Genomic DNA, 26,724 nt, shown 5'->3' with positions numbered 1-26,724 from the left:
CAAAATTAATGTCATGGTATATATATCTTGCTACATTTTTATTTGTGGGTGCAGATCTTCCTGTCATAGTCTAGAACTGTGAAAAACTACCTATCACACTCTAGAAGTTGCATAACTTCTTGTTGCCTGTCAAAAATTTTGTTGCCTGACAGATTGCTTGTCACCTATCAAACTTCCTATCACTTAAAAACTTCTTGTTGACTATTAGATCTTCTTGATGTTGGAAATGTAAGAGGAGTAACTAAGAGGGAAGGGATGAATTAGTTACCACTAGAACAAATCCTAGTCCCTTAAAATGTCAAAATAAAACAAAACCAAACTTAGTTGAAACCAAAATACTATTGTAACTCAGTTAGTACTGAAAAACTTGGTTAACACAATAACTTAGTTTACACTGAGAATGACTATCACTTGGTAAACACTCAATTAATATTGAATATATGCATTGTTACTTTGTTAACACTGAACATGTAGATCTTATGATATTAAGTGTGATTAACCTTAATTAACTTAGTTGCAGAATCATAAAGAAAATAACATGAACACAAGAGACACCAAGATTTAATGTGGAAACCCAATTTGGGAAAAACCACCAATTGTAACTAGTTACTATTTTTCACTCTTCAGAAGTGAGCCTTGTTAGGAGCCAACCTTGTTAAAGGTTAGAAGACACATTGTTAGGTGTGACTCTATTAAAGGATTCAGTTCACCCTTTTAGGAGTGGCCTTGCTAGAAGTCTTTAGACACTTCAAACTAGAAATTCCATCTTGTTAAAGGATTTGGAAAATAGTTGTTAAGCTAACTCTATTAAGAGATTTGATTCACTACTACAATTACCATAGAGTAACAATGATATGACCTGATTGCTAATGCAACTATATTTTCTAATTCAAGATCTCTATTCTGGCTTGAATACTTGAACCTTCTTGATCAAAATGTTCTTTATAGCTTGGTCAACTTGGATACTCTAATATCCTTCCAATTCACTTTCTTTATTTATCTTTTCATTCCCAGGCTTCTTCTATAATTCAATTCTCAACTTGACCTTATACTTATATATTTTACCTTGTCAAGTCAGCTTGAATATAATTTCAAACAATTAAAATTCATCCCATGAGTATGCTAGAACTAACCAACTAAACTGATACGGGAAAATCCTTTTAATAGCCAACCCAATTCGATCAACACTAACTTAGAAATAACTTTCCTTCAGACTTCCTTTAGTAACCATGTGAGCTCAATTAACATTCATTCCATTCCAACTTTTCTTTGGTAACTGAATGAGCTTGGTAGAGACCATCTTCCTGCAAACTCCCTTTAATAATCGAGTGAGCTTGGTTAACACTAGCTCTAAACTTGGTTAATATTGGAATGCTCATCATACATTGCAACTTCCTTTGACTCCTAAGTGATCTTAGCATATGTTGATTACTTACTATATACTTGAAATTTGTGTAACATCAAAGACAATATATAATCGAATGATTGTATCCAACAATCTTCCTCTTTGGTATTGATGGCAACACAAAATGCCATGAGACATAGAAATTTTAAAGAAAAATAGAAGGATAATATCCTTAGTTTCATTTTATTTCTCATCCATGAGAACTCCCTCTATTAGTGTGAACTCCCTCTATCATCAATGTCTGATTGCAATGATTACAATAGAAAACTCTCCCTCTTTGACATCAACTCAAAAATTTTGATATGAAATATTTTCCCTCTTTGACATCTCAAACTCTTTGATATCTCAAACATTCAAAAAAAATTCTCTAATAAATGACAAAAAACTCTCCCTCTTTGACATCTTATGCCAAAGACAACAATTAATGTAGTTTCCATGTACCTGATATACATATTCATATACAATTTTCTCTGATAATATTGCATCAACTTGTTTGATCTTCAACATGCTTGGTTGATGGGTCACTAAATTTTGATTAATCACCTTCAAATAGGAGAATGATCCCTAGCTTACCTCTTATATACAAAAATGTATCCTTAGGTAGTGGCTTGGAGAATATGTATGCAATTTACTCTTTTGTATTAACATATTCCAATCTCACGTCTTTGTCTTGCACCAATTCTCTCAAGAAATGATATTTTATTACAACATGCTTGGTCTTGGTATGTATCACTGGATTCTTGGATATGTTGATTGCACTTGTGTTATCACAGAAGATAACAAATGGGTCCTTCATCTCCTCCTCCTTCATACTTGACAATAGTTTCTTGAACCATGCAATGTTAGAACAATTGACTATTGCAACAACATATTCTATTTTTTTTATAGACTAAGAGATATAGTTCTTCTTTCTTGTCCAAGATACTAGCCTCTTTCGAAGAAAAAGTGCTCCTCCACAAGTACCCTTTCTATCATTAACACTTCCTACCCACTTAGCATCAGTGACTACCTTCAATTCAAAGTTGCCTCCTTTCTTATACCATAAACCATAATCTTCAGTGCCTTTTAGATACCGCATGATTCTTTTGATTCCTCTTTCATTGCACAATTCATTGAATTCATTAGAGATGAATCCACCTCCTCTATCTAATCTTAAACACTTTAGTTTCTTTCCTATTTCTTTCTCAACTCTAGCCAAATACCATTTGAACTTTTGAAAACTTCTAATTTATCCTTTAAATACATAATTTTCATCATCCTAGAATAATAATCAAAAAACAAAATAAATTACTTATCTCTAGTGTAGCTTTGTATGCTAGTAGGCCCACAAAGGTTTGTATAAACTAGCTCCAAGACTTCTTCAGAATGACAGTTTTTTCTTTTAAAATTTGTCTTTCCCATCTTTCCAATTTGATAATTCTTGCACATGCTCATATTAGGTTTCTTTAGGCTTAGAATGCCTCTAACCCTTTTTTTCTTTCTTATGTTGACTAGGTTATCAAAATCCACATGACACAATATTTTATGCCATAACCAACTTTCATCTACCTTGAATCCAATGTTATTCAATTGTGCCACACTAAGTAGATTATGCTTCAATCCTTCAACCCAATTAGCATTGTCACATCTAAGATCATTGGTTAGTGCAATACAACCTCTACCCTTCACATAACAAGTCTCATCATTTCTAAATTTGACACTCCCACCATCATAGTGTTCTAAGTGCTCAAATTTAGATTTATCACCAGTCACGTGATGAGAGCTACCAATATCAATAATATATGTATCATTCTTATTAACATGAGAAATGAGAGTCATCTTATCATTCTCATCATTTGATTCATCCTTAACAATAATGTAAACCATTTCAGCTTCTTCACTACTGTCAGAATCTTTAGCCATGAAACAAGATTTCTTAACTTTTTCCTTGTAGTCTTTGTAGCTTTTAAAATCATTCTTTCCTTTGTACTTGTCATGCTTATTTTATTCTTTTCCTTTTCAATTTGGACACCTTGCAATAATGTGACCAACTTCTTCATAGGAAAAGAAGATACTTTCCTTTGCCTTTGAGAAATATTCTTGCAAGCAATGCTTCAATGACTTCAAGATCATCATCAAAACCATCTTCAACTTCACTGTTTGACTAATTTCTTTTAGACTTTGCAACTTTCTTCTTGAGTGATAGCTTGGCTTGAAATGCAGACTCAAGGTTACTAGAGTTAGGAATGTAATTATCAAAATTATCTAACTCAAATGTTGTCAATCTTTCCACTAGTGCATCCAAGGTTTTATCATTCTTATGATCACATCTCATTTCTTGAATAGTTGACACTTTGATTGCTTAAATAGGAAGAAGGGTTCTGAGTACCCTCCTTACCACTATTGCATCATCAATTTTCCCACACAAGACTCTGATTGCACATATTGACTTTGATTCTTTCACTGTATTGTGCAATGTTCTCATCTTCTCTCATCTTCATCTGATCAAATTGACCTCTAAGAATTTCTACCTTAGCTCTCCTCACATTATCATCTCCTCCATAGATAGCTTTCAACTTGATCCACATCTCATAAGCAGTAGCACAATCTTTGACTTCATCAAATTTAACATAATTGAGAGTGGAAGCAATGACAATCATCATAAAGTTATGATTCTTCTTTTCTATAATTTATTCCATAGTCATAGTTCCAGTAGTTGCCTATTATTTTTTGTTCATATATTTTAGGCCCAAGTCTCCAATTGTTGCCAAATGTAGCTTCTTGAGTTCTTGCCCTGCTTGGAAGTTATCTCTATTAAACTTATGAATCTCCCTTCTGTAAGACATCTTGATCTTTAGCTTAGGTCCTTGAAAACTTCTCTACAAGCACCAAAAGCTCTAATACCAATTTTTGGAAATGCAAGAAGAGTAACTAAGAGGAGAGGGGTGAATCAGTTACCACAAAAACAAATCCCAGTCCCTTAAGATGTTAGAACAAAATAAAACCAAACTCTACTAAAACTAAAATACTGTTATAACTTGGTTAGCATTTAAATGCTTGGTTAACATAGTAACTCAATTTACCCTAAGAATGAATGTCACTCGATAAACACTCAGTTAATAATGAATATATGCATTATTATTTTGTTAACATTAAACATGTAGATCTTATGATATTAAATAACATGAACACATGAGACACCAAGATTTAACATGGAAACTCAATTTGAAGAAAACCACCAATTACAACTAGTTACTATTTTTCACTCTTTTGAAGTGAGCCCTATTAGGGGCTAACCCTGTTAAAGGTTACAAAAACACATTGTTAGGTGTGACCCAGTTAAAGGTTATAAAGCACACTCTTAGGTGTGTTAAAGGATTTAGTTCATCCTATTAGGAGTAGCCTTGCTAGAGGTCTTTAGACACTTGAATCTAGAAATGCCACCTTGTTATAGGATTTGGCAAATTGTTGTTAAGATAACTCTATTAAGAGTTGATTCATGCTACAATTATTAGAGAGTAATAATGATATGACCTAATTGTGGATGAAACTATATTTTCTGATTTCATATCTTTGTTCTAACTTGAATGTTTGATCCTTCTTGATCAAAATGTTCTTTGCATCTCGATCAACTCAAATACTCTAATATCCTTTCAATTCACTTCCTTGATTTATCATTTCATTCTCATGCTTCTTCTAAAATTCAATCCTCAACTGAACCTTATACTTATATGTTTTACCTTTTCAAGTCGGCTTGAATACAATTTCAAATAGATGAAATTCATCCCATGAGTCAACTAAAACTAACCAACAAAACTAATATAGGAAAATCCTTCATTAACTGACCCAACTCAATCAACACTAACTTAGAAATGACTTTCCTTTAGACTTCCTTTGGTAATCGAGTGATCTCAGTTAACACTTGTTCCATGCCAACTTTTCTTTGGTAACCGAGTGAGCTCAGTAGACATTGTCTTCCTGCAAACTCCCTTTGATATCTGAGTTAGCTTAGTTAACACTAGCTTTGAAATTGGTTAATACAAAAATGCTCTCCATACATTCCAACTTCCTTTGAATCCTGAGTGAGTTCAACATACACTGATTGCTAGGTATATACTTGACATTTGTGTAACATAAAAGACAACATACAATTGAATGATTGTATCCAAAACCTGATGCCTACTTTGCTACTGCATGTGATTGGTTGATAAATAAATCAATTTCTACCAACCAATTTAAACTCATGGTTGAAAAGTCAAAAAGGGTTTTTGTCATGCCCAAAACTTTGGGGCAAAAACACACCAACAATTTTTTTATTTTTTTAAAGAATAGCAATGACTAAGGTTATAACATACTAGCATATAATGTATTTTATAAAGATAAAAACAAGGTAAGTCAAGTTTGAGTAACATGTTTTAGGTAGTAACTAAGTTTGGATTACATCACAAGAACATACAGAGTCAGTATTCAATCATACTGCATGAGTTTAAAACCCTAGGTTCTAATGCTATAGGAACACGTAGTTCAGGTTGAATGAGTCGATCGATTAAACATTAATTTTAGATTACCAAGGTATGTCATCAAGTTCAAAACACATTTCAGGGTTTCCAAGTTCTTAAGTAGACTATGATGTTGTCCCTTTTAACACTATATACTAGATCAATCCTTAGGAGAATCTAATTATGCATTTAAAGGTTAATCTATCATAATATACTAATACTTGATTCTAGGTGTTATCATAAACTATTTGGATCTAATTAAAAACACTAAAATATTCACCAGAAGACTAATTACAACATATACTTTATCTTCTAACATAATCAAACTTATCAAGTTATCTAGTTAACCTTAATCTATAACACTCTCAAAACATTAACATCTTCTGAATTTTAAATTTATAACTTAAATCTCACATATATAATTATTTCTATTTATTAAAGTTTGTCCAAAAATCATTAAAATGTCTAGTATCAAGAAATTGAATAATAATTTATCACTAAACAAACTTAAAACCATAATCTTATTGACATACATATTTAAAATCACAAACACTACTAACTAATAAATCCTATCTACTCCTTTATCATCCCTAGCCAATATTATCTACTAAGAAATTTTATCTAAAAACAATTATTATTATTCCCTAACATCAAATTCTAAAACCTTAACACAACCATAAATATCACATATGCCCCTAAACCCCTCCCCATTAAATCGTATACAATTGTGTTTTACTTACTAAATACTAGACATCCATGAACCCCTACATAAAACTGAAATATGCTAAATACACTTTATTAACATACCAGGGCAGTTTCCTAGGTGTGCAAGCCACCCAAACATGGAGCGATCAACCAAGTGGCCTCAAGGTGCATAATAAATTGTAGTGGTGGTTGGATAGTCCACCCAACCAATGTGTGTCCCAAAATTGACATGGTAAGTGTGAATTGACAAGGCAGCACGAGAAATTGAGGGAAGTTGATTTAGGTTTAAGGGGACAAAGTTTGACTTTTCCCTTACACATTGATTGATTTTAAAAGAACTTCTTGCCATCATTCATTGTTCCACAAGATGTGGATAGGAGGAGCATGGTATGCTTGCTAGAGGGTAGAATGGTGATTGGTTAAGCCCATATCATAGTGGAAGTTATGTTAAAAGTTTATTAGGTAAGGTTGAGAACAAGGGTAAAAGGGATATTTGAGTCCCTATTTAATATAATTTTTTGTGATATATATATATATATATATATATATATTTTTTAAATTTATTTTCTCTTTTTATTATTTTTTTTTACTTTAAGTATTTCATTCCCATAGTCTATATATATATATATTACTTATTTAATAATTATCATGGGGAAATTTGAATTAATTCCTTATAAAATAGGCAGAATGTTATAGGTGCCTATTTTGGGCAATATTTTTTTTGAAAACCTCCTTTTTCTGGTAAGACTTTCCAAGGTGACTTTGTTCCTTTAAGTTGGGTCATGTACTGGAATACAAATTAGGGAAATACTATTGCCTTGGAACTATGTTCTTAATGTTTTATATGGGCTTACAAAACTAATAAAATATTCATTAAATCTAATAAATCAATAAGGTAGGACACTATGCAATTATCATATCCAATGTAGGTTAATCCAAGGACTATGTTCCCAATCTAATTTTCACTTGAACTCATATTGAGAATTCACACAAAACATACTTAAGATCACATCCTTTCATTCTTCCATCACCTATACAAGGTACAAGGGAACACATTTTTTTTCCATAATGTAAATCAACATTTAAACAACCATGTCTTTTATTTTCATTTAAAGACCAGAATTATAGTGGAAGATCTACTAAAATATTATAATAACCCAACAAAAAAATTTCTCATATAAGGAACTATCATTTTATTAAAAACCTGATTCAAAGACTCAATCAAGAAAGAATTAGGGAAGAAAACCCGATATCATTGTCATTACAAATATAAAGTTAATAGTAAATTATATATCAAGATCACTTTCCCAAGAAGAAGTCTCCATAAAATTGGACTCAAGAATACCAAAATTTTGAATCCAATTTTGCTCCATATCAAGCTATCAACTAAGCAATTTGCGAATTTACATAAAGATGACCATGGAGAATCAAAATTGACTAGGTAACAATCAAATTCAAACACATTGACACATTCACCAACTAATCCCATCCCAAGTTTGCACAACAAGTTCCATATTGAACCAAGACTAGGGAGAAGGTGGATTTTTCTAGGGTAGAGGATGTCAATCACAACACCAAAACATATACCTCTTCTAAGGCTAATAATCACAAAGAAATTTTGTTCTTTTACTCCTTATCTCCCTAAACACAAAACAATTTGTATTAACAAGTTGGGGCCCATAACACCCTACTTTCTCCCTCTCCTCATCATGAGGAGAGACTTTGCACTAGCCTGAAGTCCAACTAGGGCCCTCCTCTTGTACATGGCTACTTCTGCCCTATCCGAGGGTGAGTAATACCAATACACCCTTAACAATTTTCTCCACAAAAAAAATGGAAAACATGAAAGAAAAAAAAAATAAGAAACCCAAAATAACCCATCCCTCAAATGTTTCATCACACACAAAATACACACCTATGCAATAGATTTACTTTAGCAAATAAAAACAAAGCATGAAGAACAAGGCCATGAAGGATCCTACCTTCACAAAGGTTATGAAAATGAAGTTTTTAAGAAGAAATAATCCTTATTCCTCTTCCAATCCAAGCTTGACTCTCTCTAAATGTAGAAAATGAGTGAAAAACCTTCAACCCTCAAAATGGTAACTAAATAGGCTTCTAAACTCACCCACCTAAAATTGCAATAACTCCAAATTTTACTCAAGCCTTCTAGGGTCTTCCCACTTGATCCTACCATTAAGATAAACTTTTTGGTGAAGTATAAATTTGGAAAACTCATGGAGATGTTCAATTTTCATACTAAAGGGAAAATGAGAGATTTAAAGGGTCATAAAACTCAACAAAAGGGTCTAGAACGGTAGAAAATGTCCCCAGCCCATACACATACCCCTTAGGCAATTGGATAGCATTAATTTTGGCTTCTAGGATCATTTTAGGACCCATATAATTGGCTTGAACATTCTTATTTTTAAAAACCTTAAGAATGACACCTTTCCACTAAACCCTAATTAGAGTAATTAATCTAGGTTATCAACTAATTAGTCGTAGATTACTAATGTAATCAATCTTTGAGTAATGAGTTAATCTCCTAACCCTAATTAACATGCTGATACACATATACGTATTACAAGTGTCAAGTGACACCATAAAATTCATTGTTACGTAACATTAAACACCTTACAATTACAGAATGATACACACATTCAAATTACAATACAAATAAATTACAAAGCAACGAGGTTTGTGCCTCTTCATTAGACTTGGCCCTAGGTTTCACAGATTTTATATAGGGTCAATTACTAATTCTCCCTTAGATTCTATGGTTAATAATCTTGCACACTTAGTTCACATATTAGTAGTTCAATAACATCATATTCATATATTTAAACCAAATTGCATAATCACATTGAGCAAAACATCAAACTTTCATTTAATAATCCTTTCTCTTTTTTGCACACATTTAATCATTTGTAATTGCATAATCAATATAACATGACCTATTCATCAATTTGAATTAAAATACTAGAATAATCATCATTAGGCATTCACATACCTAAACATCATAAACATCATCAATAGGGCATACTGAACTATCTGAATGCATATAACCTAATCATCAAGGTACCATAATCAACATCATCATCATATGGTGAAGCATCTTGTATCATCGTTAGTGCAAATTAGTGTTTAAATGAATGAGATAATGTAGTATTTCTCGAATCATGGAGTATTTAGAACATGAATGTATCAACTGATCTCAATTTCCATTAGGACATCTAAACCGTAACATGGTAATTCATATCCATTCAAATATCCTATAAAGTTTTTAACACAAAAATTTATATTTAAACAAATACTTACGAGGAGGGGTCTTACAGTTTTATTTGTTAAAAGTTTGTTGGGGAAGGTTTGAACACACAACCTCCCCCATGCTATTTTATGCCTCCACTGTTCAACCAAGCATGGATTTTGGTAATGACCCCACGTCATATTTTATTTAATAAAAATTGACACTTATTAAAGTAAAGAGGAAGGTAAAGGGGTTTGAACCCATGATCTTCCACTTCTAACAGTCACTTCTCCACCATTGCAAGATACATGATTTTTGGAATTTATTATAACTTCACTATGTAATAAATAGAAATGGCCAAAAAAAGAGCATTTGGACTACTATTATATATTGTAAACAATATTATTGAGAGGGAGAATCTATTTGAGACTGAAATACAAACTTCTCTTCATGCACTTCCTGTAGCATATTCATCTACAATTTCTGAAATGAATCTAGAGAAATAAAACAATGTTGTTCTGATCAAGACAACGTAGAAGATTATTTACTTTCCTCACTAAACATAATGAGGAGGCAAAATCCACTTCTTAGGATGATTAGTGATTTATTTTAGATTAGATGTGTGTTTTAATATTTTTGTGTGTTATAATTTTTATTTAATTTTGTAAATAGAAACATTATATTATTTTATATATTAAAATGTTTGTAATTATAAATAGTTATCATTAATTCATTTTTTTATTTATTATTTAATTCTAAATTCTGATTTGTGTAGTTTATTATTTAAATTCATGCTTCATGTTTTTGTTTACTAGTTTTAGTTAAGCTCCAATAATTAGGAAGTGACAATTCCTATTGCCAGTTCTATTTTGGTTTGTTATAGATTTTAGCTTAGCTCCTATCACCAGGAAGTGATAGTTCCTGTCACTAGGAAGTGATAGTTCTTGTCACTAGTTTTCTTTTGGTTTTTATAGGTTTCCTTTCCTGTGTTCTACCTACATCCATCCCCACTTGGAATTCTATCTTCATCCCTCGAGCATATAACCACTATACCTTTCATTATTTTATGACCTCAAATTGACATTTAAATGTGAGATGAGCTGGCTATTAATCTTATCAATTATCCTTAATATTTGAACCATATTTTGTCCCTGCATTTTTGGCACCATTGTCAGGGAAAGGTATCAAAGACATGAAATTAGAGTAAGTCAAGTTAGGAATACTGTGTCTTTGGGAGTGTTTGATCATGTGTTGACCTTGCTCAGTCCAATACCTTAGACTTACACTGTAGTAAATCATTTATGTGCATTGTTTGCAAGTAGGTCTTAGAAGTTAGATCCATTATTTATGTTATCATTTTTTGTTGTGAGTAATTGGTAAAGAAAGGGAAATTGTAAGAAAAATATTTTAAATGGTACATTTTCAGGCTAGTCCAAGCACATCAAATTTGAAAACAAGAATTGGTGGAGGGATTGCGTCAACCAAAGGTGATGTTCTTACACACTCTCTACTTAATGAATGCAACTTTAATGATCTTCATCTTCCATTGTCAGAGGTATGTCCAATTTTTATTTCTATGTCTAAATAAGAGGATATAATTTATGAATTCTTAGAATAATAGGATTTTGAGAATGACATATTAAGAATTTATTGTTCTATTTGTTATGGAAAGGTGATAAATGCATATTCACAAACAACAAAGAACACATGGTGAATGAAGTATAAGATCTTTGTGAACCTCACCGTGCTAAGGATGTAAGTGAAAAAGTCTTCCTTGTAATTGGTGAACAATTTTATACACCAAATCAAGAAGATCAATGTATGGATTACTCTATTACATTAGAAAGACAAAAGATTTTTTCAAAACATAATTTTCCACCTGGTATGCACAATGAATATAATCATGCTTTCTCACAACATGTATATCCATCTTATATTCTACCATCTCCATTATTCCCATCCTACTCATATCCACCTACTCTATATCCAATACAACCTTTTCCATTATCCTTATTCTATTCATTTCCCCCATCATCCACATATCCACCAATGAAAATTATAATTCCTCATGAAACATTACATAATAAGTGGATCAAATAACACATGTTGATGACATTTCAATTATCCATTTAAATTCTCTTAATGTGCATGAAAATGATGATATGACTAAAAGATGGAATTTTTGTATAAAAATACTAGAGGAACATATTGATTGATTCAAAAACCATCAATTTATTTCTTCTTATCTACTTCTTGAATCACAAATTTTTGAGATATTTCACACACAAGGAAATTGCACATTCTTATTTCATCATTGAAAAGATATATATGCATGTTGGAATTAATCATGCAATAAAAATTGATTTAATATATTTCTTAATCATTCCAGAGTTGTGTGTGATGAAAAATGATATTTTACAAGATCTATTCTCTAATAATGTTTTAATATTCAAATATATAGATATTGGGAGGCCTATGATAAAATGCATATTCCTCACACACTTATTGATTTGGGTCCAACTGATTAAACAAAACTTGAAGGATTTCAATGCATTAGTGACCAAATAACATGTACTACAAATGGAGGATCATTATTCCTCGCTTTTTATTCTTTATTTATCCTGAGATGACTAAATACACTATAGATGATGCATTCATATAACAAGAATCAAGGTATTAATATCTATATATTTCTCATTTTTGGTTCTTGTATCTTAAGATGATTAGTCATAGATAAAAGGTGCTAAAACAATTTATTAATTCCTTGAATGATTTGAATGCCCTATACTTTCATAATGTGAAGTTGATTTTGGAGTATGTTCATTGAATCATTAAAATATTTGATTTATCAATCATTTAAAAAGTCTCACAAAATTTTAAATAATTTTTCATTCTTTGGGTTATCGTAATGTTCTCATGACCTTGTAGCATAAAGTTAATTTGAGAAAAAATCCCTCCAAATTTTATGGTTCTTGATTTATTTCTAATAAAACTTCATTGGTTTTTTTTATTTTAGCAAATCTCCAGTTGTGACATATCAACAATTCAAGGTATGTGTTCTGGTGTTAATTGGCCTTGTTATTATATGAACACAAGCATTTACTTGTATTTATCCATTTTATCAAGTATCTATTCACATTAATAACTCTAACTATTGTTTATAAAAATAAATTACTTACTTAATAATAGAGTTATTGAATGGATGATATTTATTTACTATACTTGATATGCTTGGTTTTGAGAATATGGTTACATGTCTTTTGTTGAGATGGAATTATCTATTTTTGCACCAATAGTAGTTGATGATGCTTCTCTATACAAGTATTTAATAACACAATATGTTGGATTTGTTAACATTGTGTGGTCTTGCTAGCTACCTAGTGCCTATCAGTTTCACTTTTACTTCACTATCAAGATCTTGGGAAGTTTTTGGCATAAGGTGTTCACCACCTTGAGATGAGATTTCCTTTTCTCTAGTGCTAGATCACATGGAGTTAACTATGCAACTAGGTCTATGAGATCCATGCACAATGTGGTACTATTTTATTGGAGCTACACATCTATAAAAAACTTTGAAGACATGTACAATGATCTTAAGCATATTGCAAATTATCACATTCCTTCATCAAGATAAGAATCCACCTACATATAGTTATATGGATACATTGGTGACTACTACTAATCTTCACTTCATACCTGTGTCTTGATTAGTCAAGATTATCATCATTATGAGTATTTCTTCTAGCCAAGTGTGTCAGTGTATGTTCCAAAGTTTTACAAGAAGCTTCTAGATTCAATGGCATGAGATACATGGATCAAGATTGGCTATGTTGGAAAGTGGTTATCATGCTTAGGTTATTCTTGGTCATCATTTTGAGTTCGCTATGTAATTTAGTTTCAATGGTGCCTTTTGTTAGGACATGAAAAGAAATCATGTTTTTGATGATATCACTCTTCATCATCCATATAAGGATTTGTTTCTCCTTTGGACATTCTATGCAATTATTCAAAAATGAAAAAAAATGAAAAAAAGAAAAAAGAAAAAAAGGAGCAAAAGATCCAACAAAGAAAACCTTTAGGCGTTGTTGGCTAGTTAATATTTAAAAAATTAGTTTTTGGTAGAAATTAACTAGAAAATAAATTCTTAGAGTTGAAAACTATTTTTACAATGCCATTAAGCAATAACTAATTGAAAATTGGCTTGCCAGCGATCACTTGTCATTATCAAAAGGGTATGTGCAGGATCATGGTGTACCAAACTATAGCCTTAAGTGGCAGTGAAAAATCAGTAAATTGGTTTATGTCAACTTGACACATAATTTTGAAGTGGTTATGGACTTTATATCAAAAAGTTGTAAGAAAATAATCTGTAAGAAATTGAATGTAGTTTCTAAACTACTAGGCCTTATCAGGAGAAAAAAATAATTAATTGGTCAAAAGTTTGAATTTTAATGCAGTACTAAGAAAATTTCAGGGCGAAAATAAAAAGTAGGTGTATGTCTGACCACCTTAATCAAAATCAAATCATAATATTTTTTTAATATAATTATAGATATGAAAATTAGACTCGTGCCCGGATGTGACGCATATTTTTTGGTATTTTTATTCCAAATAAATAATTAACTATGAATTTTCTACCAAAACTTTTTTGAAAAATAAAGGTCTCGTGTCTAACCACCCTAACTAATAGAAAATTTTACCAAATTTAAATTTATTTATTTTTCTTATACTAGCCGAAGTATAGAATGTGACGCATCTTTTAGATTTAAAAAATGTTATACCGTTTGAAAGTTATAGCTATTTTTCAATCAGTATGTCAATCAGCACTTTCCAATTATCTTCATTGATAATTAACTAATAAATACTTATCAAACTCAAAATTTGACAAAAATTATATTTATGGAATCTAGAGATCGATATTAAAAAACCCTTTTCGTTTTATTCAATTTCGATCAAAATAACATTGTCAGACGACTACCCGAAGTCTGAGTATCACTAAAACCCTCTTCAAACACGTCTTTTGGGTTGACCGGGTAAGCTTGGTATTTACCAAGCCTAATCGGATATCCGATTTTAAATCGAAAATCTGATATGTTGAGGTGGGCAAATTTAAAATCTCAACCCATTTTGGAGGGAAAATTGGGTTTAAACGTCACAACTTATTATTTCTAAATTATTTCACTTATATATATATATATATATATATATATAACATAATGTAAAGATATAAGATATAATCTAACAATATATACTAATATATTATGTTAATCTTATTACAATCTATAAATATAATTTATATTATTATTATTTTTACTAAATATAATAACATAATTTATATATATAAAATACGTATTATATATTATTATATTAATATGTATGTTATTAATATATATATATATATAATAACGTAATATTTTTATTAAATATAATATGTATTATATATTATTATATTAATATGTATAATAATATATTATATATATAATAATGTAATATATTAAATATAAATATATAATATGTATTATATATATTATTATATTAATATGTATGTTACTAATAAATATATATATATATAATAACATAATATTTTCATTAAATATAATAAAGTAATACATATATATGTTATTAATCTATATATAATAACGTAATATTTTTATTAAATATAATAATGTAATATATATATATATATATATAATTATATTACTATGTATGTTATTAATAGATATGTATATTATTAATATATATGAGTCAAAGGGGGTCATAGGTCAACCATTGACCCCCTTTGATGCATTAAACAACGACATATGTCTTTAGGGGTCTTAAGAGCCCTAGGGACATATTACAATGGTTAATATGGGTCAAAGGGGGTCATAAGGTGACCTATGACCCCTTTTGATCGATTAAATGATGATATATGTCCCTATGGGTCCTAAGACCCCGATGGACATATTTGAATCGTTCATATGGGTCAAAGGGGGTCATAGGGTGACCTATGACCCCCTTTGACCCATTAAACAATGACATATGTCTCTAGGGCTCCTAGGACCCCTAGGGACATATTCGAATGGGTAATATGGGTCAAAGGGGGTCATAGGTCCCTTTGACCCATTAAATGACGACATATGTCCCTAAGGGTTCTAGGACCCCTAGGGATATATTCGAATGGGTAATATAGGTCAAAGGGGGTCATAGGGTGACCTATGACTCGCTTTGACTAATTAAATGAAAACATATGTCTCTAAGGGTCCTAGAACCCCTAGTGACATATTCAAATGGGTAATATGGGTCAAAAGGGGTCATAGGTCACCCTCTTTGACCCATTAAACAACAACATATGTCGGTAGGGGTCCTCGGACCCGTAGGAACATATTCGAATGGGTCATATGGGTCAAAAGAGGTTTTGACCCATATGAACGATTAAAATATGTCACTAGGGGTCCTAGGACCCTTAGGGACATATTCGAATCATTCATATGGGTCAAGGGGGTCATAGATGACCTATGACCCCTTTGACCCATTAAATGATGACATATGTCTCTAGGGGTCCTAGCACCCCTAGGGACATATTCAAATTGTTCATATGGGTCAAAGGGGGTCATAGGGTTTGACCCATTAAATGACGACATATGTCTCTAGGGGTCCTATAACCCCTAGGGACATATTTGAATCATTCATATGGGTCAAAGGGGGTCATAGGGTGACCTATGACACCCTTTGACCCATTAAATGATAACATATGTCCCTAGGGGTCCTAGGACCTCTAGGGACATATTTGAATCGTTCATATAGGTCAAAGGGGTCACAGAGTGACCTATGATCCCTTTCGACCCATTAAACGACGACATACCCTTTTGACCCATATGAACGATTCAAATATGTCCCTAGGGGTCCTAAGACCCCTAGGAAAATATTCAAATCATTCATATGGGTCAAAGGGAGTCAAAGGGTGACCTATGACGCCCTTTGACCCATTAAATGACGACATATGTCCTTAGGGGTCCCAGGACCCCTAAGGACATATTTGAATCATTCATATGGGTCAAAGGGGGTCATAGGGTGCCCTATGAGCCCCTTTGACCCATTAAACAACGACATATGTCCCTAAGGGTCCTAGGGACATATTCGAATGGGCCATATGGGTCAAAGCCTATGACCCCCTTTGACCCATTAAACGACGACATATGTTCTTAGGGATCTTAAGACCCTTAAGGACATATTTGAATTGTTCATATGCGTCAAAGGGGGTCATAGGCTGCCTTATAACACCCTTTGACCAATTAAATGACGACATATGTCCCTAGGGGTCCTAGGACCAATAAGGACATATTTGAATCATTCATATGGGTCAAAGGGGGTCATAGGGTGACCTATGACCCCCTTTGACCTATTAAATGATGACATATGTCCCTAGGGGTTCTAGGACCCCTAAGAACATATTCGAATGGGTAATATGGGTCAAAGGGGGTCATAGGGTGACCTATGACTCTCTTTGACCCATTAAACGACAACATATGTCTCTAGGGGTCCTAGAACCCCTAGGGACATATTTGAATGAGTAATATGGGTCAAAGGGGGTCATAGGGTGGCCTATGACTTTTTTTGACCCATTAAACGATAACATATGTCGCTAGAGGTCCTTGAACCCCTAGGAACATATTCGAATGGGTCATATGGGTCAAAGAGGGTCATAGGGTGACCTATGACCCCCTTTGACCCATTAAATGACGACATATGTCATTAGGGGTCCTAGAACCCCTAGGGACATATTCGAATTGTTCATATGGGTCAAAAAGGATCATAAGGTGACCTGTGACCTCCTTTGACCCATTAAACGATGACATATGTCTCTAGGGGTCTTGAGACCCTTAGAGACATATTTGAATCATTCATATGGGTCAAAGGGGGTCATAGGGTGACCTATGACTCCCTTTGACCCATCAAACGACGACATATGTCCCTAGGGGTTTTAGGACCCCTAGGGACATATTCAAATGGGTAATATGGGTCAAAAGGGGTCATAGGGTGACCTATGACTCTCTTTGACTCATTAAATGACTACATATGTCTCTAGGGGTCCTAGAACCCCTAGGGACATATTCAATGGGTAATATGGGTCAAAGGGGGTCATAGGGTGACCTATGACCCTCTTTGACCTATTAAACGATGACATATGTCGAAAGAGGTCCTCAGACCCCTAGAAACATATTCGAATGGGTCATATGGGTCAAAAGGAGTCATAGGGTGACCTATGACCCCCTTTGACCCATTAAACGATGACATATGTCCCTAGGGGTTCTAGGACCCCTAGGGACATATTTGAATGGGTCATAGGGGTCAAAAAGGGTCATAGGGTGACTTATGACCCCCTTTGACCCATTAAATGACGACATATATCTCTAGGGGTCTTATAACCCCTAGGAACATATTCAAATCGTTCATATGGGTCAAAGGGGGTCATAGGGTGACCTATAAACGATGACATATGTCCTTAGGGGTCCTGGGACCCCTAAGGACATATTTGAATCGTTCATATGGGTCAAAGGGGGTCATAGGGTGACCTATGACCCACTTTGACCCATTAAATGATGACATATGTCTCTAGGGGTCCTAGAACCCCTAGGGACATATTCGAATTGTTCATATGGGTCAAAGGAGTTCATAGGGTGACCTATGACCTCCTTTGACCCATTAAACAATGACATATGTCTCTAGGGGTCCTATAACACCTAGGGACATTCGATTTGTTCATATGAGTCAAAGGGGGTCATAGCGTGACCTATGACCGCCTTTGACCCATTAAACGATGACACATGTCCCTAGAGGTCCTAGGACCCCTAGGGATATATTTGAATTGTTCATATGGGTCAAAGGGGGTCATAGGGTGACCTATGACCCCCTTTGACCCATTAAATGACGACATATGTCGCTAGAGGTCCTTGGACCCTTAGGAACATATTCGAATGGGTCATATGGGTCAAACGGGGTCATAGGGTGACCTATGACCCCTTTTGACCTATTAAATGATGACATATGTCTCTAGGGGTCCTAGAACCCCTAGGGACATATTTGATTTGTTCATATGGGTCAAAGGGGGTCATAGGGTGACCTATGACCCCTTTTGACCCATTAAACGATGACGTATGTCTCTAGGGGTCCTATAACCCCTAGGGACATTCAAATCGTTCATATGGGTCAAAGGGGGTCATAGGGTGACCTATGACACCCTTTGACGCCTTAAACGATGACATATGTCCTTGGGGGTCCTAGGACCCCTAGGGACATATTCGAATCGTTCATATAGGTCAAAGGGGGTCATAAGGTGACCTATGACCCCCTTTGACCCATTAAACAACGACATATGTCTCTAGGGGTCCTATAACCCCTAGGGACATATTCGAATAGTTCATATGGGTCAAAGGGGGTCATAGGGTGACCTATGACACCCTTTGACCCATTAAACGATGACATATTCAAATTATTGATATGGGTCAAAGGGGGTCATTGGGTGCCCTATGACCCCCTTTGACCCATTAAACGATGACATATGTCCCTAAGGGTCTTAGGGACATATTTGAATGGGCCATATGGGTCAAATGACCCCCTTTGACCCATTAAACAATGACATATGTCTCTAGGGGTCTTAAGACCCCTAGGGACATATTCAAATCGTTCATATGGGTCCAAGAGGGTTATAGGGTGCCTTATGACACCCTTTGACCCATTAAATGATGACATGTGTCCCTAGGGGTCCTAGGACCCATAGGGACATATTTGAATTATTCATATGGGCCAAAGGGGGTCATAGGGTGACCTATGACCCCCTTTGACCCATTAAACGACGACATATGTCCCTAGGGGTTCTAAGACCCCTAGAGACATATTCGAATGGGTAATATGGGTTAAAGGGGGTCATAGGGTTACCTATGACTCTCTTTGACCCATTAAACAACAACATATGTCTCTAGGGGTCCTAGAACTGCTAGGGACATATTCAAATGGGTAATATGGGTCAAAGGGGGTCATAGGGTGACCTATGACCCTCTTTGATCTATTAAACAATAACATATGTCGCTAGCGGTCCTCGGACCCTTAAGAACATATTCAAATGGGTCATATGGGTCAAAGGGGGTCATAGGTTGACTTATGACCCCCTTTGACCTATTAAACGATAACATATTTCTCTAGGGATCCTAGAACTCCTAAGGACATATTCGAATTGTTCATATGGGTCAAAGGGGGTAATAGGGTGACCTGTGACCCTCTTTGACCTATTAAACGATGACATATGTTGCTAGAGGTCCTCGGACCCCTAAGAACATATTCGAATGGGTCATATGGGTCAAAGGGGGTCATAGGGTGACCTATGACACCCTTTGACCCATTAAATGATGACATATGTCACTAAGGGTCCTAGGACCCCTAGGGATATATTCGAATCATTCATATGAGTCAAAGGGGGTCATAGGGTGACCTATGACCCCCTTTGACCCATTAAACGATGACATATATCGCTAGAGGTCCTCGGACCCCTAGGAACATATTCGAATGGGTCATATGGGTCAAAGGGGGTCATAGGGTGACCTATGACCCCCTTTGACCCATTAAACAACGACATATGTCTCCAGGGGTCCTATAACCCCTAGAGACATATTCAAATTGTTCATATGGGTCAAAGGGGGTCATAGCGTGACCTATGACCCCCTTTGACCCATTAAACGATGACATATGTCTCTAGGGGTCCTATAACCCCTAGGGACATATTCGAATCATTCATATGGGTCAAAGGGGGTCATAAGGTGACCTATGACACGCTTTGACCCATTAAACGACGACATATGTCCCTAAGGGTCCTAAGACCCCTAGGGACATATTCGAATCGTTCATATGAGTCAAAGGGGGTCATAGGGTGACCTATGACCCCTTTTGACCCATTAAACAACGACATGTGTCTCTAGGGGTCCTAGAACCCCTAGGGACATATTCGAATTGTTCATATGGGTCAAAGGGGGTCATAGGGTGACCTATGACCCCCTTTGACCCATTAAACGATGACATATGTCTCTAGGGGTCCTATAACCCCTAGGGACATATTCAAATCGTTCATATGGGTCAAAGGGGGTCATAAGGTGACCTATGACCTCCTTTGACCCATTAAACGATGACATATGTCTCTAGGGGTCCTATAACCCCGAGGGACATATTCAAATCATTCATATAGGTTAAAGGGGGTCATAGGGTGCCCTATGACCCCCTTTGACCCATTAAACGACGACATATGTCCCTAAGGGTCCTAGGGACATATTCGAATGGGCCATATGAGTCAAAGGGGGTCATAGGGTGACCTACGACCCTCTTTGACCCATTAAATGACGACATATGTCCCTAGGGGTCCTAGGACGCCTACGGACATATTCAAATCGTTCGTATGTATATGGGTTAAAAAATGAAAGGATATATATATATATAGTATTTATACTATTTTATGATAATAATAATAATAATATAATTAAACATTAAATATTAATATTATCATATCTATAGTAATAATAATACTATTATAGCTATAATAATAATAATATAAATAAACACTAAATATTTACACTATTATATCTATAGTAATAATATTAATACTATTATGGGTATAATAATATTGATACTATAGCTATATTAATACTATATATTAATATTATTATATATTAATACTATTATACTATTAATACTATTATATATTAATAGTACTATACTATTAGATTCGTAATAAACCAAAGTCGAAGATCATATGTGATCTCAGTTGAAAGGGGGAGATCAGAGTGTACAGTGGTTTGGAGAAAAAATAATAAAAACTTCAATTTTTTGGAAATTTACTGGTAATCGCTCGGCTGTTATGCTGGTACAGATCCGTACGAAACTTTTATGATTGCTAAGTGTATGAAATAGTTGCAGGGGTGAGTTAGGAAACTTTTGGTTTTGGTTTGACTCAAAAAGGAGTTGGGGGTTTAAAAGTTATCTGCATTTTAGTAGAAGGTGGTCTAAAAAGCCTTGTTTCCTAGACCCTTCCACAAATTCATCCCTAACTTGCATTCCCACCAATGGCACCCTCTAAAACTGAGGGATATGCAAGTTAGGAGACTAGGCAACATAATGCTAGAGGTTAGAGGCCTGGAGAGAAGGGCAACTATTTTTCCAAGTCGGCCCTAGCTCAAGCAAGCCCATGTGCTTGACCGGTTTTTGCAAGGTAATTGGTGACAGTCATGGTTGCAAGCACTTCTGATCAGTTTGAGTGCTAGAGTTGGATGCATTGACTATGTTGGAGATTTCCTTAAGTGTTTTGGGTCTTGGGAACCCACCTTGCCCATTCTTCCTTGAAGCCCTAGCCTAACTTGATCAACTAGGCCTAGGTACCAAGAAGCAGTTTGGAGGGTGCTGGAGCAAGATCAGCCCAAAAGCTTTTGGATTCTTAGTAGGTGCCAAGAAGGGTGTTTGGACCTATGGATAAGTCCCTATGTTATTAAGGGATACTGGGAGAAAAGTGCAAAGAAGCTAATTGGAAGGCTACAAGGTTTGTAGGCGTAGAAGTGCAAAGGTGTGTTGGGAGTTTGGTGGAACCAAAAAAATTGATGAGTTTGGGTTGGAATAGTATGTCCATGATTGTCTCCATTTCTGGTGACAGTTGGTGAGGCTTTTGAAGTGGGATTTCCTTGTTTAGCTTGGAGGTTGAGTATACCTGGAGTGGGTAAGAGGACTTGTGAGAAGTCCTAGAATCCTAAGTTGGATTGTGACAGCCATTTATTGGCTTGTGGAAGGTAGTTGTTGTAGACTCTGCATCAAAAGGGGATTGAATAAGATTTCAAATTAGGAGAGAATGAAGACCATGATGAGAAATCAATTCTTGCCATCTGATTTAGCAATCCAAATTTAAAGATAAGAAGGAACAATTTGAAACAGAGGGATATGGATGTCATGTCCTATACTGAGAAATTCCATACCTTGAGTATTAGGGGAGGACTGGAAGATGAAGATGAGAAGGTGGCTAGATACATTAATGGCCTCAAGTACAATATTCAAGATGAAATAGGATTGAATGTACCAAGGACACTTGGAGAATGGTTTCAGTTGGCAATACGAGTAGAGGAGAAGTTGAAAAGAAAGAATGAGAGGCAAGCAAATCAGAGAGGAGGTGGAACAATGAGAGGAAGAGGTTTAAGAAGTTAGTTTGACACTTCAAAAAATCAAGACAAAGATAAAGGAAAAGATATTACATCTGAGACAAGAGGAAGTTTCAAGGGAGGAAGATTTGGAAGTGGAAGAGGTAATAGTGTTTTCACAGGTAAATGCTTCACATGTGGAGGAGTAGGCAATCAATCCTACAAGTGCCTTGAGAAAGGTGTGGATTTCAGGAAGGAGGAGAGGAGAGTCACCTTGACCCAAGGAGAAGAGGAAGAAAAGAAGTACGATAATGCAGACCCTAAAATTGAAGGAGAATCTTTGATGGTGAGAAGAGGACCACAAATGCAGCAGCAAAACAAGACCAGACCATCCATTTTCAGGACAAATTGCATGAGCCATGGTAGGATTTGTAAGATGATAATAGACTCTAGTTCCTTTGATGATTTAGTGTCTTATGAAATGGTAAATAAACTAGGATTGAAGAAGTATCCTATTGATAGACCATATAGGGCATTTTGGGTCAGTGATGCACAAAATATTGTTGTAAGGGAGCAAGCAATAGTGGATTTCTCTATAGGAGAATATAAAAGATCAAGCTATATGTGATCACATTCTAATGACATGCTGCCATGTAATCCTAGGAAGGCCTTGGCAAGCCTCAAGGAACACTATTCATTTTTGCTCATCAAATGTTTATATAGTACACAAAGATGGTGTGAAGTTTAAGCTAAATCCTTTGACTGGTCATGATGAGGAAAGAGTTATTTGTTTTGGCAAGAAAGAGTTTGTGGACTTGCAGGAGCAAAGGGAGAGTAAACATGATATGACAGATTTGCCACTGAAGCCATCTCTTTTGGTTATGAAGGATGAGATTGTTCAAGACAAAACTCAGAATTCTGCTTACAAGCAGACAGTGACAGCAAAAGGAGTGATGATAGGAATAGTATGGTGTCCTTTGGTGATGACAGTGAACAAAGAAGTGAACATATCCATGGAGATAAGAGACAGGATCAGCATGACCTCAGACAACAAGTTATTCAGCCTTTGTCAAGGATAAAACATGACTGTTCACAATCAGCAAGCAATAAGGTTACCATGAATGGTAACACGGATCCAATGCTTTTTTGTTTCTAATGATTTTTATGCAGTTGTGCAGGGTAATACATTGCAGGTGCAAAGTTGCAAACATCCCTCTAGAAGGATGGGAGGAAAGAAGATAGTACCCCTTAACTCTTGGGACAAGAGTTGCTTTGAAGGTGGGGTGTTTGGTGCAGGGGCACCTATTAAATCATCTAAGAGAGCCTTGGTACCATATGAAGATGGAGGATCAAAGACATCATTGATTGTTAATTGGGATATTATTAAAACCAATAATAGAATTATGTAATAAACAATGTACTTTGAAAGACAAAAGTCATAAAAGTCCTAGTAAGGACCTAAGGGCAACATGATGTAAAATGGCCAAAAGAGCCATATGGGGTAGTCTTAGGATAGTTTCATACTTAGTTGCATTTAATAAATCCATATGACCAATTTTGAGTCAATGGAATAGTTTAGAAAGTTAGGGAATGCATAAAAACTATAGTTTGAAATTTGAATTTCAAATTCAAAAGGTCATATTAGTTTTGGAGGGAAAGTAGTAATTTGGTATTTGTTTGATTAAATAAACCTTTGTAACCAACTTGGTCAGTTGGACAGGTGCATATAAGCCTATTTAAGTTGAATGAACATATGCAAGACATGAATCATTATTGGTACGAAAAAAATCACAGAAATTGTATAGAACAACAATCATACTTTCCTCTGCATCAATAAAAAAAATAAAAAATAAATGATACTTATACATACAATGGGGCTCTCTGTGCGAATGAAAATCCCTAATGATCTAGGATGCCGAATCTGTATAGGCTCATCGCCAGTAGCCACACCCTATATATAATAAAGAATGTAATTAAATGAGATTACCACAAACATTTTACAAGAATGCATCAATATTTAATCAATTAGAAAGCATCTAATTACCTTTCCTTTGTCAATGCATGCTGGCTCACCCACCGCAGTTTGTCCCCCCGGGGCAGGTGGTATCTGCAAGATAAAAGAAAGATTAGCAACCATATATGCTACAATATCAAATAGAAAAAAAAAAATGCGAACACAACATAATGTACCATAAATGTCTCAAGGCCAAATGAAATGGCCGAGAGTGTAGCATCATCTATCTATCTGAGCTCCTCCTTGGTCATCAACTAAACATGAATGAAGATCACATACATGTAAAAGTCAGTATGGCTTAAAAATTAAAATTACTCTATTATAAAAATTAACTTTAAACCACATATTTCATAAAAAAAAAATGTATACACGTACTGACACCGAAGGAGTCCATGCCTCTGCATTCCCCTCCTCTCTCGCATCAGGGTCTGTAGCCTCTGCACGTGAGTTTGGTGTATCCTCGTCTAATACAAAATGATACTCAGGAAGATCACCTATGGGACCCAGGAAAATATTCTTGCATGTAATGCAAGTGTGAGGCACACAAACGTGTGATGAGCTAGCCGATGATGAATTGCAACCAACATCATCAACACAAGGAGGTAGGACTGACCTAGCCTGAGATATCATTAGGCTACTCAGCCTATGAATGGCTCTGATGGTCTGAGAGCTAGCCTCTGCCATAATATCTGGATGCTGCACTCGAGGAGGGGGGGAGATATCAGGGGGGGACAAAAGTGCCAAGTTTCTTCCACTGGGAAGAGGGTCTATCCTGAGGAGCTCCTAGTCCTAAGCCCATGTTGGGCTTCATGCTCCAATAGTTCACTTTAAGTTTCAACACAAATTCTGCATATAATTTTATAAGGAAATAAAATGGTATGTCTAAATTGTCATGTGGAGGCATATCAAAGACCATCCACCAATGGTCCCAAAAATTTGCACGTATGGCATCATTTGTGCACCATTTAATCGATAGTTTGGTTTTTTTTGGGTCAACTGGTATACTTGTTTTTGGGTTAGCAAAAAGGCTAGCCAAATCGTCTTTGGTTATGTTGAGGGCTGCGACCTCATCATAATCCAAACCATCATCAAACATCTGGTACATTTCATCACGCCAACGAAGAGCGACATTTTGTTGGTTTGTAAGGGTTTCAATGTTATCCACTATGGTGTTTAACGTGGATAACATAGGAGCCAGTGCAGGTACATTATTGTATGTTCTATGCAAACCTCTCAACTCAGTGAGATTTTCATTTATCAAATCCTCGATTCAAGGAGGGTTTTGAGGAGGTAGAGGATCATTTGGTGGAGGGTTTTGTGGAGATACTAGATCATTTGGTGGTGGGTTACGAGGAATATTATTCCTTGCCTCAGTGTCATCATTTTGATTAGCCATTCCTATTGAATTGCAAAACGTAATATATATTAAAAAAAATCTAAATTTTAACCATTTTTGTCAAAAAAACCCTAGATTCAACTAAAACAAACAAAATCATGTTAAAATCTATTAAATTTAGGTTTAAAATGAGTCGGGGGGGGGACATACTTGATATCTGATATCCGATCTCGTATTTGATATCCGATCCATTATGGCAATACTGGCCCCAAATTTGCATCAAATGAGGGCCCGTGGGTTTGCGATTTTATTTAATCCAATGTACAGGTATCGGATATCCGATACTATATTGGATATCTAATATAACATCGGATATCCGATATGGCACATATAT

The sequence above is a fragment of the Cupressus sempervirens genome, chromosome 5 (assembly GCF_028749045.1).
Source record: "Cupressus sempervirens isolate cs-2001-9-10 chromosome 5, ASM2874904v1, whole genome shotgun sequence".
NCBI classification, from domain to species: domain Eukaryota; kingdom Viridiplantae; phylum Streptophyta; class Pinopsida; order Cupressales; family Cupressaceae; genus Cupressus; species Cupressus sempervirens.
This window is presented reverse-complemented; position numbering follows the sequence as displayed.